General features: G+C 47.5%; 1 long non-coding RNA gene across 1 annotated transcript; it reads right to left on the reverse strand.

Annotated features, from left to right (window-relative positions):
* Positions 1-2,356: 2,356 nt before the first annotated feature.
* LOC146180181 (uncharacterized) lies at positions 2,357-8,917 on the reverse strand. The gene is made up of 3 exons (XR_014700960.1): positions 8,820-8,917; positions 6,052-6,137; positions 2,357-2,539 (listed from the first exon to the last, which is right to left on the reverse strand). It is a non-coding gene; the product is annotated as an uncharacterized LOC146180181 (long non-coding RNA).
* Positions 8,918-10,621: the final 1,704 nt, after the last annotated feature.

A 10,621-nucleotide genomic window follows, 5' to 3' on the forward strand; every position in this document is an offset into this window, starting at 1 on the left:
ATACTTCCTCTAAGCAAGCTGTGAATAGTAATGGGAAGATTGTGTCTCCTTTCCTAGAACCTGTCTTTTTAAGAATTTTGTTACTTTCTTTATGCGGAACTATGGTTCCTGTGCAACCATTATATTATATATTCCAGTACTTTCACATGCGGCTCGTCTACACCCTCATTTCGCAATGCCTGCATAACCGTCGAGGTTTCAACTGAGTCAAATGCTTTTTCGTAATCAATGAATGTCATGTATAAGGGCAGATTATATTCCGAGCCTTTTTCTATCACCTAGTTGATGGTATTATGACCGATAGTAGAGTACCCTTTCCGAAAACCTGTTTGGTATTTTGCTTGATTGCAGGCTAAGGTTGCCCTGATTCTATTAGCGATCACCTTAGTAAATACCTTATATGTAACAGATAGTAAGCTGATTGGTCTATTTTTCAAGTCCTTAGCGTCCCCTTTCATAGCACGACATCCCCCCCCCCCTCCCGTCCTTCAGCAAATCTGTAGTTATCTTATCCTCTCCAGCTGCTTTCTCCTTTTTCATAGTTTCTAAAGCTTTCTTAACATCTTCCTTCGTCCCTGGCGGAACGTCTGACTGTTTTTCCCTACCGCCAATCTCATTACGGTCCTGACTACTTTGGCTACTGTAGAGATCTGTATAGAACTCCTCGGCTACTTTGACTATCTTCTCCATATTAGTGATGACGTTGCCCGCCTTGTCCCTTATCGCATGCATCTGATTTTTGCCTATGCCCAAATTCTTCACCGCTTTAAAGCTTCCCCCGTTCTTTACAGCATGCTAAATTTTCTCCATGTTATACTTTTTAATGTCGGCCAATTTACGCTTATTGATCAGCTTTGATATCTTTGCCAGGTCTATCCTGTCTGTTTGGTTGGAGGCTTTCAGACTTTGGCATTTCTTAATCAAATCTTTCGTCTCCTTAGTTTACCGGTATCCTCTCTAACAATTCCACCGCCTACTTCTAACGCGCACTCAGTAATAATATCTCTGAATTGATTAATCATCGCTTCTAGAAAAGAGTCGTCCTCCTCCGTTAAAGCTAAAAATCTATTATGCAGCGAGATCCTGAAATGTTCTGCCCTCCCCCTCACCGCTAATTCGTTGGTGAATTTATTTATTACTAATCTGTTTCGTTCCCTTTTCAGATTTAGACTAATTCGAGACCTTACTATCCTGTGGTCACTGCATCGCACCTTTCCGACTACCTCTACATCCTGCGCAATGCCGGGGTTCGAACACAGTATGCAATCGATTTTATTCTTAGTCTCCCCGTTAGGACTGTTCCATGTCCACTTCCGGTTCTTCCGTTTGCTGAAGAAGGTGTTCATGATTCGTAAGTTATTGCGCTCTGCAAACTCAACCAGTAACTCCCCCCTGCTATTCCTTGAACCAATGCCATAGTCACCTACTGCCTGGTCTGCTGCCTGCTTTTTCCCTACCTTGGCATTGAAGTCGCCCATTAGTACAGTATACTGCGTCTTTACTTATCGCATTGCCGATTCTACATCTTCATAGAAGCTTTCAACTGCCTGTCATCATAACTATATGTAGGTGCATAGGCTTGTACAACCTTCAATCTGTACCGCTTATTAAGGTTAAATACGATGCCCGCCACCTTCTCATTAATGCTATAAAATTTCTCTATATTAACAGATATATATCTTGGAAACCTCCTAGTTCTCGCCTCACCAGTAAACCTCGATAACACAGTACATGCCCGTACAGTATATGCCTCATTCAGTACAGTACAGTATATGCCTCATTCGGCCTCTTAACCTCAATAAGCCTAAGATATCTCATTTCATACCTTCTAGTTATTTTAACAGCACGCTAAACTTACCTCACTAGCTAAGGTTCTATCATTAAACGTTGCCAGGGTCAGTTTCCAATGACGTCCTGTCCTGGGGAGCCAGAAATTCTTAGCAGATGTGTTCAAAAGAAAAAAAAAAGAGACGGAGAACATCGCGTACAGAGCCACCCGTGCGGCGCACATCATGTGCGGGGAAGATCTTCAATGCGGGCGCCTACATTATCTACGAATGTTCAAGCCAATTTGTGCACGCTCGAAGTTAACCAAAGAGGCCAAACGGCGACATGTTTGAGCGATGTGCTTTTCCTTGGACGCTGTCCGTGGTGTAAGCGCTTATTTTCGAGAATTTGTATTTGTTAACAAAGGAGTGAAACAAATTATGCTCACTGCCTGTAGCGTCCAGCATCTGAGGCCAATGTCGCAGCGGTTGCGTTGCTATGCGAAAACATGCACACACGAATTTCTACGGCATGCTACGACGTTCTGTCGTCGCCTATGCAAAGGAATGAAAGACATACTAATGCTCGTTTCGAAATAATTTATTGTGCACTGGCAATTTTCTGTTGGAAGGCCTCTGGTCAGTCAGTTGGCCGGCCATGACCAGAAGTATCCTCGGGAGTTTTTCAGGATGCGAGGCTTCAAACAGGGGGTGCGAGGATCTCGGTGCGTTCGATTCATATCTCACCCTTCCATATGTTGTTGTTGTTGCGACTATAGGAAGAAAGAAATAAAAATGTTCGGGCCTGCTACTGGCTCTGCTGTTGTGGCTCTAGGAAGAAGGAAAAGAAAATGAACGGGCCTGCTACTGGCTCTGTAGCTGAGCCACCTCCGCTGCCTCGTGCAAACAGAGGAGATTGATTGATTAATTTTATTGGAAGGGAAAGGCGCGGTAACTATCTCACTTGTTTTTTGTGGGCCCCTCAACCGCGCCGTAAGGGAAGGGAGGAAGGTGGGAGTGAAAGTGGAAAGAGAGAAAGAGGAGCCGTAGTGGAGGGCTACGGAGTAATTCGACCACCTGGGGATCTTTAACGTGCGCTGACATCGCACAGCACACGGACGCCTCTTCGTTTCGCCTCCATCGAAACGCAGCCGCCGAGGTCGGGTTCGAACCCGGGTACTCCGTCACAGTAGTCGGGCGTCTTACCACTGCACCACCCCGGCGGGGCATCCCCGGCGGGGCAGACAGAGGAGAAAAGAGAGAAGAAAGAAAAGGAAGAGGGAGAGAAAGACGCATGTCGCAACAAGAGCCGTCGTCCAACACCGAAGCGGAGGCGGGTGCAATGACGGCCTACAATAGATAAACATTCGGTGGCAGGCTAGCCCCCGCCGCAAACGGCGTTGACCTGCCTGCCCCAACCCAATCAGGGGAGTCCACCTCCACTGCCTCGTGCGGACAGAAAAGAAAATAGAGAAGTAAAAGAAGAGGGAGAGAAAGACGCGCGCCGCAACAGGTGCAATGACGGCCTACAACAGATACAAATTCGGTGGCAGGCTAGCCCCCGCCGCATTTGGCGGTGACCTACCTGTCCCAGCCCCATCAGGGCCAGGTTCAGCCACCCTCCTACTGGCTCCGTAGCTGGGCCACCTAGCTGTCTTGAGCGGACGGAAGAGAAAATAGGCAAGAAAGAAAAAAGTAGGCTGCGAGGCCTGAAACTGTCGACGCCGCTGGGCATTTTTTTAAATGCGAAAGCATTACTTTGCTATGTTCACAGATTTCTGTCCGCAGACCGTGTCCGCCGCAGTTGTGAGTAATTGAGAAGTGGTAGAGGTTAACGTGTGGTGTCAATCGATAGAGGGTGATGTAATGCTGCTGCAGGAAAAATAATTAGGCCTATAAGTTAATTAGGTAAGTAATTAGAATAACTGATGCACAGGAAAGGAAAGGCACAGTATCTGCCACACTTGTTCTGTGGACACCTGAACCGCGCCATAGGGGAAGGGAGGAAGGTGGGAGTGAAAGCGGAAAGAGAGAAAGGGGTGCCGTAGTGGATATGACGTCACGCAACAGGAAGCAGAGTAAAAAAAAAAGGACATAGAAAGGGATTGGCGCGCAATTTGAAAGTACCAAAGACTAAATGGGCAAACAAGAAGTGAATTAAGCAGCTAGAAGCAACCAGAAGAAGCCAACAGCAGCATCCGTGCTTTCGCATTACTCCAATGCAGATTTTGCAATGCTCTTTAATTTTTTTTTTTGACATGGGGGTACTAACACTCTTAATTTAAACCCCGAAAAACACCCGCGTGATGTGTATATATACGCTGCGAGTCTCTACGTTAAATCCCATACAACTTAAACCCAATCCTGCTGGAGGTTCAAGTAACGCTTTTGATTCGAGGGCAGTTGCGTCGTCTCTGTATTTGTTGTCGATGTTAGTTGACGTGTTTCTTATTTCTTGCTTCTCGACGCGAGTATATGGCCCTGCTCCCGACCAGCGTCGTGTTGCGCCTACGTGATATAGCGCAGCTGGGTCACTGTCTTCCTTATCACCGCCCACCAAGGACCCACAACGGCGGTACGCAGTGTTATGAGAGAGATGGCAATGGCGCACAGATAGCGGCCTCCTGTTATCCGTGGACGCACGCGATTTCATGGACGCCACGCCACTCACTGGCCCGCGCCAACCTGTCGAGTGTTATCGTGTTCGTGCAACCACAACAAGCCTTTCCATACCGGGTAGTGATTCCAGCATTCGCTGTGCAGACAGGGCAAAGGCTGCATGCACTGACCGACGCTTGGTGAAAACAAGGCACACTACTATATGAAGTCTGCGCAGTCCCAAACCTGCATACGAACAATGTCGGACACCGTAGTGGACGGCTCCTGACGCACTTTGGCCGCATTCAGTGCTTTGGCGAGCGTACAGCACAGCGCGCTATCGTTTTCGCATTAGACCTCCATCGAAGCGCAGTTGCTGCTGTCGGGATTCAAGCCCGTGACCTTGTGCTGAGCCGCCTAGCCTGTGACAACTAAGGAAAGCAGGCGGATTGAAATCAATGCGGAAAGGCATAAAATACGGCGCGAGCGCCGTTTCTCCACAAGCACCCGATTCCAGCAATCCGCCGAGATCGTTGAGGTTCACACAGCTCGTAACTGAAGCCCATCCCAGACCACCACCGAGTATAGAACGTTTATTTCATAGTTCCCACGTAAGGGCACCTACTACCGAAGTGCAAGTAATACCAGCCACCCGGAAACGCCTCCCAGATGCCGCATTGTTATGATGTCCAATGCGTTCGAGACGCGGCTTCTCGCGCGCGCTGAATTGATCCGAATCCTTCCCGTTTTGTTCTTGCTAAGGGGGAGAGAGTGGGTTCGTGTTCGATGCAGTAACGGAGAGACCAACGACGACTCCGAAAGAGAGAGATAGAAGCGAGGAGGAGGAGAGGTACGGGAAGGATTTGCCCTTGCCGTGTGTCCGCACACGGCTCCCCCTCTTTTTTTTTTTTCGTTCACCTTTAGAGGGCGTTCCCGTAACGCGGGGTCACGTTCGACCCATTAGGCGGACCTCACTCCTTCGCTGCGGTCGTTGTTGCCAGAACATTCCGCGCGCAGGTGGTGGGACGCACGCGTTTTGGCGGTGCAGGTTTTTTTTGCGTACGCCGGGGCTGCATGGAAAGTTTCCCTCGAGTGCACCGTCCAGAATATCCCCAGCTCCGGAACATCGTTAATTCGAACTCGCCTAATACGGGCTCCGGTTTCATTCGAGCTGGATAGTAAATTCGAGCGAACGATCAGTCGAGTTCGAAATATCACATCCGTACGAATTAGCAGCTTTCGAAAGTACGTGAACTAAATAAACCTCAGTTATTCGGACGTTATAGCACGACGTCTCCACAAGGCGTTCCAAAAAGATCACCTGTCCAGTGAGTGGCCAGGCCTTCGCCGCGGGATAAGCCGTCACGATGGCATTCTCCCGATATAAAAACTTGACACGTAAAACTTACGCAGACAGAGCATATGCCAATAATGACATTTATTACAGGCGAACACGCATCTTAAAAAGTAAATGCCCATTGCAGTTACTAGGAGAAAGTAATTGATATTCATAAACCGTACATTACGTAATATTCATATCATGCAGTTGAATTACCCCATTACAGAGGAAAGAAAGGTTTATTGATCAATACTCAAACGACTGAGGCCATCATGCACCAAACCCAATGGCATACGTTAGGTGTACTTAGATTAACATCAAGCAAGACTTGAGCAGATTTTACTTTACCTTGCACGTACTCTTCGCGGACTCCGGCAAACACGGCCACTCCAGGGTCTTCACCTATATACGACAGAAGAAAAAGAAGAGGGAGACTTCGAGCAGAAAGGGGCGGGTCACCAAAAGCAATCGATTAATGCCTGAGTAGAAACCACATAAAAACAAAGCAGGCACCGACATCGAAAACGAAAAGAGACAGGACACAAAAGTGCACACACTTACGCCTGTAAAGCAAGCGTTCAAATGCATGTACAGGATACATAAGCACAAATAAGGAATGCAGTACAAAAATAAGTAATAAGCCGTACAGCCTGCAAGATTTTAAACAACGCGCCAAGGCAAGCTGCAGCGGCACCGAGGTGAAGGGACGGGATGAGGGTGGATGATCGACCGAGCTGGTCAATCGTCGAGGAAATACAGCGCTTTTAAGACTATGACAAACACGGAGTGGACAGCACGTGTGCATTGGTCGTTCTGCTGGAAAGAGCTTCGTGTTTTTGGCTGTTCTGCTTGGTTCGAAGCAACTCCTGCGAACCAGTTTTATCAAGAAGTTTTGATAGCGTTTTATTAAGGCGAGAGCCTTACTTGTAGCTATGTTCGCGGAAACCTGCCCGCAAAACGTGGAAGTAAAATATGTATGCAAAATGTAACGTGTCGTATGACGCCACATTAAGACGAGACTGGTATTCATGAATGTCTTGTAACGAGAAGTGCTATATAAATGTCATGTCATGTGAGTCATTATACTTTAGTCACGAGTCAGTGAAATCGGAGATCAATATGCATGACTATGGAATTCCCGACTAGTGTAAGTCAACCAAAGACATGACCGGGGAAGTGTCTAGTCATGACTCTCAAAAGTGCTGAGTCACTCTGGGAGCTACTAAAGAGCAGCCAACGCACATGCTTTCGCATTTCTCGGGCCTCTGTAGTGCACTGAAATTTTATCGTGTGTGCGTGTGCTCCATCTGCTGCGTGTTTGCGGCTGTGGATTGGTGTAAGCGCGTCGTATGACGGTAGGCTCTGACTGCATTTGCAGGAAACGTCTGCCGCGAGTTTGAATTATTGTTAATTACTCCTTTATTAAAGATATATCACTCTACCTAAATTTTGCAAACACTCTTCCCATTTGGAGTGTTTGGCCGATTCGCTGTAATACAATCTGATTCGCTAGCCTTACTGGTTAGCTCATTTGTTTACAGACTTCCCGGGACAGGCGATCGATGGTCCCGGGTTCAAACCTCGCAACAATACGAATTTTTCTTCAACCATGAAGTTTCTCTGAAATCCACATAGTTTTGCTTTGTAAAAAAAAAAAAATAGAAAAAAGCTTTATGTCTGCAGCAGTTAGATGGGCACTGACTACTCCCTTGTTACTGAAATAATGCGGCAGTATCAAGGGTCCTCTACAATGAATATTTCTCAAGTAACGACTGCAAGCAATTTAATGGGAATTCTAGACTGCTGATCGCAATTGTGTGACTTTTCCGGTATAATTCGCTCTATATGCAGCAGAAGCAATCAGCCGCAGCATCTTGAGAATCCCATCCATAACAGACGAGATTGGCAAGGCTGGCTTTGCGGTAACCCAGAACAGCCTTAAGATGAAGCTGACTCCAGCAGCAGGAATTGTGGTCATGCCCTCGACCTCGTAATGCTTTCTTCGCTCCTTCTTTCGGCGCAGTAGCGTCAGGAAGTCGACGCTTTCGAGAGAGAGAGAGAGAGATAGAGAGAGAGAGAGAGAGGGGGGGGGGGGGGGTTTAGCCAGGAAAGCTTCCGGTTTGCTACCCTGCACTGGGGAAGGGGAATGAGGAGTTTAAAGGAGAAAGATCGAAGAGAATGATAGGAAAGGTAAGGCGGCGAGGAGCACAGTCACAGTTTCTCAATCAAGTTTGTGTCTCTCATAAAACACATAAGTGCTTTGAAGGCTTTGCCGTTAGACGCCTTCTGTGGCCATGGGCCGAGGATTTTCTCCTCTGTGAAAGGACGGCTGTCAAGATGGTCCAGAGCCGAACGCAGCGCATATCTTTCGCTTGAAAAAGCAGGGCACTAGCAAAGGAGATGCTGTGTGGTCTCTTCGCAGCCGCATCTTTCACAGTTAGGGCTAACCGCCATTCTCATCACATTAGCGTATTTTTTGGTGAATGCAACACCGAGCCACATACGGCACATCAGTGTTGTTTCGCGCCGCCCTTTGTTATGGGGAACACGAAGGCGCAGCCCAGGGTCTAGTTCCCTGAGGCGTCGATTGGAAAATTCTCCTTTGTTCCAGGCTTTCGCGATATTATTAGCAAACTGGAAGGCTGTATACATATATGCCCTGCTTTACAATTTCGCATCTTCGGTGTCCACAGACTGTTACAATACACCTCCGTTTAATGTCGAATTTTATATGCCATGACCCGGATGCCATACAACCCGTGAACAGTATCCAAACCTTAGGAGAGTTAACTGCGGAGCTATTTGGTTGTCACACATAAGTATCCAAACCGCTGCAATAAAGAAATAGAAACAAATCGATGATAGCGGATCGCTGTACTCAGCAATTTACTGCGTAAAAGGCCAAAGAGAAACGGCGCATTATCGTGGACAACCAGCGATGACCTCGCCATTGACTGCAGTATTAAAATATATCAACGACGTATTTTATATGTAGTATACGTTTAATGGTTATTACCCGCTACTATTTGCCATTTTCCGAGGTATATAGACCCTGCATAAACAGCGCAGCTCCTAACTTTATACTAGCTGGCGCTGTAGTAAAACGCTGTACACACGGACGTGTCTCTGTTTCAAGGCCATCCAAATGTAACGATGGCCCACGTCCTTAAGCTCACCGCAGGACATCATTTGCAGTAGGGTGCTGCAAAAGAACGGGAGAACAAAAACAAAAAAAAAATCAAGTAAAATACTATTCCTTACCGTTCACCCGAGGGCAGCCGCACGGCTAGAAAGAAAAGCTCTATAGCATTATCGGAAACTCTGTAGATTATCGAAACACTCGTCTTGTTCCAGAGCCCGGGACCGTTGATCGGGGAAGTACCAGCTCAGCTAAATATGACCAGCAAAGGCGATGAAGGCCTCCACTCCAGACTTGTGCAGCCTCGACGGTCGTGTCCTGGGCAGCAGTTTTGAGATAGGGATCTAACTCACCGGGACCCTTGGATCCCGACACGCCAAGAAATAAAACACTGCTTCGCCACCAGAGGAAGGCCTAGGCAAACACATCAGCTTCGCATGACCAGTGCGCCATTCCGTTTTCTTTATCGCCACTGCGCCATTTCACTATCTTTTTTATTTCCACTGCGCCATCTCAGTGGCCGCTTTCTTCGCATGCTAAGCCTTATTGACGCACGCTTCATAAAGCAGCCTACACGGGTTGCCTCCTTTCTCGGGTTGGCTCTATGTGAGGCTCATGCAGAATGTCTGACGCTCAGCGCCGATAATAGCAGCGGGAAAGCAACGAAACGGCCACACACCACAAACCAGGGCGCGCAATACTATTGCACCATATTTCGGGCCTAACTATGCTAAACCATCTCTAAATTTTTTTCTTTATAACTTGGGGCTACAATAATGCTATGTTAACCACGAAGGATAGCAACACTTCTATTTTGTGACCGATTCGCCCTCTTCTCAGCCTTTCCAGTGGCTCAACAGGTATAGCGACTGCGCCGGTCAGGTCCCGCTGGTTCGAACCAGGGACGACTTTGTCTTGAACCACGAAACTTCTGCGAAAGCTGTACGCCTTACGTCTATAGGCGTATGGCTGCATTCTGGAGGATGGTAATGAGTGATCACACCCTCATTAAGGCATTTTAGGCCCATGGTTAAGATATTGCGTTCACGAGATTCCACACGCGAGATGTATCCGTGAGACGTCGCATTATATAGTCCTGACGTCGACATGATTTCCCCTTTCGGGTAGTTAGGCCTTCATTCTTGCACGTCGACGAGATAAGAGGTAGAAGAGGAGGAGGAGGCACGGCTTTCGCCATTAAGCTCTGAAACGAGGAGGCTTAGCGCGGAACAGACAAGAAAAAGAGAGACACGCAGGACGAGCGCTCACTTACAACTGAAATTGAAAGGGGACAATGTACGAACTCGAGGAAAAACATGTGCCTATGCTCTATAAAGCGCTGAATTTGCATGACTGGAAAGAAGATCTAAACTGAATCAGGATAATCTAGGGCCACCCAAAGGCAGTGCTAAGACGCATAATCCACAGTGCCCACTAAGATAGTTACTGAACGAAATTCCTGGCAAGCTGAAGTCAGCAAATTTCTGCATCGTCACCTCAGTACGCTTCAAATTGAAGATCCGTACAATGTGAGGAGTGCGGTCCAAGTGGTGCAAGTGCTGCGGGAAGACCCGTGTGGAGCAAACAGTGACTTCTCGGTGGACATTGAGGAACTTTTCTACTCGGTGCCGCACGACGAACTCCTTCTTGCAGTCCGGGAGAGCATTGATATGTCTGGTAGTGTCGCCTTTCAGAACGAGTGTGGCCTCACCGTGGAGGCGTTTTTAGAATTACTGTTGTTTTACCTCAATTCTACTATTACTAGCTTTGAGCAAAAAA

Source organism: Amblyomma maculatum, chromosome 9, assembly GCF_055883805.1.
Source record: "Amblyomma maculatum isolate TAMU_Amacu chromosome 9, ASM5588380v1, whole genome shotgun sequence".
Classification (NCBI taxonomy): Eukaryota; Metazoa; Arthropoda; class Arachnida; order Ixodida; family Ixodidae; genus Amblyomma; species Amblyomma maculatum.